The sequence below is a fragment of the Cetorhinus maximus genome, chromosome 8 (assembly GCF_964194155.1).
Source record: "Cetorhinus maximus chromosome 8, sCetMax3.hap1.1, whole genome shotgun sequence".
Classification (NCBI taxonomy): domain Eukaryota; kingdom Metazoa; phylum Chordata; class Chondrichthyes; order Lamniformes; family Cetorhinidae; genus Cetorhinus; species Cetorhinus maximus.
In genome coordinates, this window is record NC_135886.1 from 5470401 (window position 1) to 5477312 (window position 6912).

A 6912-nucleotide genomic window follows, 5' to 3' on the forward strand; every position below is an offset into this window, starting at 1 on the left:
GAGCACAAAGATTCATGCTGCCATAAAGAGAGAGCGCAACATTGTTTTACGAGTGAAATATTGAACTGTGGCCCTCTCTGCCCTTTCAGGTGGACATAGAGAATCACATTTCAATATGAAATAGAGCAGGGACGTTAGCCTTGCTGCCCTGGATAATATTTATCCCATAAGCAGCAGCAGAAAGAAAAAACAGATCAGGTGGTCATTAATATGTTGCTATTTGTGGGAGCTTGCTGTGCACAAAATGGCTGCCACGTTTTCTCCAGAAGAGAGCAGTCACACTTCCAACATAATTCATTGGCTCTAAAATGCAATCAGATGTCCATTGGTCTTGAATGGCGCTATATAAATACAAGTCTTTCTTCTTATAAACATAGAAGGAAATGTTAATGTCGGTGAGTTCAGGTTTATTGAAATTTAATTGATGAGTCGGTGATAATTTCTGCCAAATAATCTCTCAGGCCCTGAAAATGAAGTGTTAAAAATGTGGACCCTCACTCCTGAAGAATTTAATTACTCTAATTAGTGTTAGGGATTATTAAATATTGACAATGAAAATAATTAAAATAGTTTTCCTGCCTATACCTTTCATCTCTCTCTCTCTTAATATCACCTTTTCTTTCCATCTTTATTTTCTTTCTACAATGAACTGAATTAACTCCTTCTGTGCCGAACATTTCAACATTTCCACTTCTAGCTTAGTGATGCTTCCTTCTGAGGTCATTTGTCCACACCCTGGCGTAGCTGGCATGATCCCTGTACACCTGTTCATCTTTCTTCCATCTGCATCTCCTGGTGTTCAAGAAATGGACCAGCGCCCATGATGTTTGCCTTTAACAAATTCTGTACCAATGCAGTTCTTCTCACACTTGCAAACACAACCCTTCATTCGGTAACTTTCACCTACTGCCATTGTATATTCACAGGGTGTCAGTCACACGTCCAGCCTGAGAACAGCAACACATTTTTCTTGCAGTTTCAAACCACCATCAACATTGCAAATTGCAACAAACATGAACACACATTTTTTCCACTGTCCACCTCTTTACTTACATTTCTTATCAGCCATTAAAGAACTTGCTGAGTTAATGTAATTCTGCTAAAAGTAAATTTGTGTTCATTTAGAATGGAGCAATCACTCGCAGAATTATACACCCAATAAAAATTTCTCAACCATTGAAACCAGTCAGAAAATTCAGGGCTCTGAGGGCAATCTGTTACACATGGATAAAAACTCCACCCTGAATAAAACTAAAGGGATAGAACCCTCCTTGACAACAGCAGCTGGTTGAGAAATGTGGTTCATTTTTTTATTGTTAACTCATTAGTGGGATCAACAACAACATCAATAACTTGTATTCTTAAAGATCCTTTCACTGAGTCCAACCTCCTGAGGCATTGCACAGTAATGTAATCAGACTAAAGTTGTTGTTGAGTCAAAGAGACAGGTCAGTTTTAAGGAGAAACTGCTTGCGTTTAGGAGCTTGACAACTGAAGACATTACTGTTAATGGTGAGGTGAAGGAAGTAGGAATATTCAACGAGCCAGAGTTGGAGCAATACAAGATTTGCAGAAAGAGATACACAGAGAGGGAGGGGTGAGACCATGGAGAAATCTGCATACAAGGATGAGAGTTTTAACATTGAGCACATTTGATATTGGGAACCATCAATGAGAACTTGCTCATGATTGAAGGGAATCCGTGTATGACAGGTGTCACGACAATGTGTTGTGTGCGATGTGGAATATTAATCTTTCAATTTATCAGCTGATCAGATACATGACGAACTTTGTTAAAAGAGCTTTTTGCCAAGCAAAGTCACTACATACGAACAATCGAATTAGTAGCAGGAGTCGGCTGTTTGGACTGTCGAGCCTGATCTGCCATTCAATAAGATCACGGCTGATCTGTTGTGGCCTCAACTCAACATCCCGCCTATTCCAATAGACTTTGACTTTGTCAAGAATCTATCTACTTCTGCCTTAAAAATATTTATTAACGCTGCCTCCACCACTCTCTGGGGAATCCAAAGATTCACAACCTTCTGAAAGAAAAAAATGTCATCTCATCTCCGTCTTAAATGGGGGACCCATTATTTTTAAATTGTGTCCCCTAGTTCTAGCCTCTCCCACAAGGAGGAACATCCTTTCAGGATCCACCCTGTCAAGTCGCCTCAGGATATTATGTTTCATAGGAACAGGAGTAGGCCATTCAGCCCATCGAGCCTCTTCCATCATTCAATACCATCATGGCTGATCATTCACTTCAATGCCTTTTCCCCACACTCTCCCCATATCCCTTTAAATCACAGGTATTTACAAATCTTTCAATCTCACCTTTAAACATAATGATAGATCTTCACAGCCCTGTGGGGTAGAGAGTCCCAAAGATTCACAACCCTGTGAGTAAAGGGTTATTGATTTCAATAAGATCGCATCTCAATCTTTTAAACTTCAATGGGTACAAGCCAAGCCTGTTCAATCTTTCTTTGTAAGATAACCCACCCCCATCCCAGTCAAGTGAACCTTCTCTGAACTGCTTCTAACACATTTATATCCTTGCAAGTGTAGAAAACCCCTTTCGACATGATCAAGGGGGAAATGGACATTTCAAGGAGTTCATAACTGAGACATTAATCATCTTTGTCTATCACAATGGCTAAGAGGATACAAGGAATTAATCGTCTGAATTCCACTTGTTGGAGGCCTCGATTGATCTATAGATCTTCAGACAACAGAGAGAGAAAATCCCAGTGCCAGCTAAGGGACAATGATGTGCAAATTGAAAGCCAGTCACATGATCGCAGCCACCTTTACCGCCAAGTGTTGAAAAAAGGCAGCACAAGAGACTAAAGACAGAAGAAGTCTACTGAATGGACCAGCAACATCATCTCTCTCCCTGCTATTTGTATGCGGGAACCCTATCTCTGTTACATTTCTCTGCCTTCAGGGAGCTTTCTGTCAGTGCCGGCCTGAGCCCGTGTTAACGTTAGTGCCCACCCTCTACCCACCCCCACCCCGGCAACGCTGAGATTCCCAGTGTGTGTATCCCACTGTCTGGCCGGTAACTGGCCATCCAGCGTGAAATCGCAGTCGGGGGCCGATCGGGGTCAGCGGTCCGATCCCCGGCCGTTCCCGGCCCCTCCGATTGTGCCCTCCCACTGACCCGAAATCCCTGCCCCAAGTGTCATAGCATCTACTCTGGAAAAGACAGTTTAAAAGATATTATCTCCAGAAATTACAGCTTACATCAGCCACAACCCCACTGGAAACTAATGAACATGAAAGAAATGTCGGAACATCTTCTTACAGGACAGAATTTTCTCTTCAGCCTGGTGGGGGGACCCAACACACCAACACGTAAAATGATGCGGTTACATTGGGCGTGTGTCCCAATGTCACCGCGCGTCATTCCGACCATTCGTTCGGTGAGCAAGTGCCGGAGGCGGCTGTGCACCCGCCGAACTGTCAAAGTCCAGTTAAGGCCATTAATAAACCAATTGAATGAATTGACAGGGATGCCCGGAACATTAAGGTTTGGCCGGCAGGCGAAGAGCCCAAGCGGCCTTCACGTTCTTCGTAACACCTCATCCATGGGGGCGGAATGAGGTTTCATGAAGGTTTTATTAAACTAATAAATATTTTTTACACATTTCATAAACATGTCACATGACACTGTCCCACGAGGGAACACGTCTAAATAATTTCAATCTTTCTTTATTTTAAAGTTTCAAATTGAACTGAATCTCCCTGAGGCAGCTCTGTGCCTCTGGGAGGTTTCTGCGCTCTTTCACGCACATATGCAAAATAGCACAGGCCCCGAATCTCCCCCCTCCCCCTGCCCGCACAGGTAGGGCTGACACTACTGGGCCCGCGTCACTTTGGACAGGCCTGATTGACCCGCCTACGTATAATGATGGTGCGCAGCCAATCGCGAGCGGCGATCAGCTCCTCGCCCGCGGCCTCCTGCTCCCACCCATCCTGCCCGAGAGACAGAATATTCTGCCCATAGACTTTAACTCTTTTCAATTCCACCTCGTCCAACATGTCACATGTTTGTGTGAGTGAATGTGTGTGAGTGTGAGTGTGTGTGTGTGTGAGTGTGTGTGTGTATTTGTGTGAGTGTGTGTGTATGTGTGAGTGTGTGTTTGTGTTTGTGTGTATTTATGTGAGTGTGTGTGTGTGTTTGTGTGTGTGTGTATTTATGTGAGTGTGTGTGTATGTGTGAGTGTGTTTGTGTGAGTGTATGTGTGTGAGTGTGTCTGTATGTTTGTGTGAGTAGGTGTATGTGTGTGTGTGTTTGTGTGAGTGTGTGTGTGTGTATGTGTGAGTGTGTGTTTGTGTGTGTGTGTATTTATGTGAGTGTGTGTATGTGAGTGTTTGTGTGTGTGTATGTGTGAGTGTGTGTGTGTATTTGTGTGAGTGAGTGTGTGTGTTGTGGCTCATCCAGAATTAAATGTTGGACAAGCAGCTGGACAAGCAGTCTGATAACACAGCGACAGTGGAGGGATCATGAGAGCTGGTGGTCAAACAGGGGATTAGGCTTCATGCTCAAAACTGTGGCTTGTAGTATTTCAGAATCTTCACTAGTTTAACCCAGATTTATTAAAACAAGGAGAACAACATAACAGATTAAAATTAGAATAATATCAACTTTGCTAAAATAAAGAAAACACATTCTTATTTATACCAGTGGGTCTCCCATTCTACTGTTAATAAGTAACAATAAAGGGACATTCTCCCATACCATGTAAAGGTGCAACATATTATTGGAGCTGCTGGTATCCGCTGAATGAATAATTAAAGTTGCCAAATTTTTACAGAAATTTTGTTCCTGTGTTCATGAAAGATTCATGCGTAAAAATTGACACAAAAATTCGGAACAAAAAATCAAGTTGCACAGACAGGAAGTGGTTAAAGAGATAAATTATTCCCAGGTTGTAGAGAGAGAGACACCAACTTGAAAGACACAGACATTGTTTTGGTTTTTGATTCTTCAGTAATTGAATGGTCCAGCTGATTTCATCATATCAACTTTATTCTGTGCAATTGGGAAAGAAAATGTTCAAAGTTGGTTGAATAACGAACGTTTGATCATGATGCAAATTTTCATTAATATAACTGTAACCCCGGAATCTTCATTTTCCCACATTGTTGAAGCTGTGAATATCTGATTCAGTGAGCAACTGGAAAAGAAAACATTTAAGGCATCAGATTGATTGAGACTGAGAACGATGCGTTATTTTACATATCAGTTCTGCTCAGAATTCAGGAATGAGTAAAACATTGTGGCAAAGCTTCTGATGAACTGGAGCTGTGCTGAGATCACGCTCCCCTCCCCATCACCCATTATGTGTGTGCTGGGAAAAGGTGTGAATTGTGTCCCTCTTAAAGACATGGAACACTATTTTCTCACGGGAACTAATGTTTCTCTGCATCTGTGATGGTGAACAGTTGATGATAACAGGTAAAAATTGACTGGGTGACTTTATTAAATACATTTTGTACAGTTCAGTTTGAGGTCCCCTATCAACAATAGCATTAGGTCTGTGTCGTCGTGTTCTTCACTGAAAAACATTTCTCTCTGGTGCCCGACAGTAAACTGCTATTATTTTAGCCTTTCCCATTCCTCTTCCTTCTTTCCTGTCGCGACTGTTTTATAACAATGGACTACAAGTCAGAGCAGTTCTATAATGGGCAAGTTAGATAGGAACATAGCAACAGGAACAGTCCTTCCAACCCCTTTAGTCTGTTCCACCCTCAATAGGATCACGAATGATCTGGAGATCAACCTTATTTATCTGCCATTCTTTCGTTTCCTTTGATATCTCAACTCAACAAATACCTTGTGATATCAACTGAAAAATGATAATTGACCCAGTGTTCACTGCTTTAGCCACTTCCAGATTTCCACTGCTTTTTGTGTGAACACAATGCTTCATCGTTTCACTCAGAAATGATGATCATAACTTTTAGAATCTGCCCCATGCACTGGCTTCTCCCAACATTGAAAATGTTTTCCTTACCGACCCAAGCAAGGCCATTCATAGTCCAAAAAAGTTTGATCATCTCACCCTTCAAGCTTCCAAGTTCAAGGGAATACAAGCTAATTTGTACAATAGGTCCTCATAATTTAACCTTATAATATCTGGAATCAATCTGGTAAATTTACACTCCTCTCTTTCCAAGGCCAATATTTCTTTCCTGAGGCTCGTTGTCCAGTGGATGCAGAATTCCAGAGGGGGTCCTGACCAAGACTCTGTGGAACTCAAACATCATTTGCTCACTTTGGAATTCCAATCCCTTAAAATAAAGGCCAATGTTCCATGAGCCAATTTCATTCTTTTCTGCATCTAGATTCTGCGACCGAGGATGACACTTCAGCATTATACAGAGGTGGTGCTCTATTGTTGGAAGAAACATTAACCGAGAGTCCCATATGCTTGTTCTGGCGGATATAAGTGATGCCATGGTGCTATTTGAAGATGAGCAGAGGGCTCTGCCAGCGTCTCAGCCTAAAAAGCACATTTGCAAATTGACAGCCACGATTACTGATGTAATGACAATAACATTTCAAAATCAAATCATGAAGTGGAAAGAACTTGGAACATCTGGAATACATGAAAGGCGCTGTGTCAATTTTATGATAAGAATCTTCAGTGATAAAGTGAAACTTTCATTTCTTAGTGGAGGCTGTTCTAGATTAATGCTACAGATCACGTCTGCGTGCTGGCTGCTGCACCAAGAAGCCTGACACCATTCGTAACAAGGGTCTTCCTATCTGAAGCAAAGACAGAAAATTCTAGAAAAACACAGCAGGTCCGGGAGCATCTGTGGGGAGAGAAACAGAGTTAACGTTTCAAGTCCGTCTGACCTTTCTTCTGGCCCTTCCTATTTGACATCAGTAACACT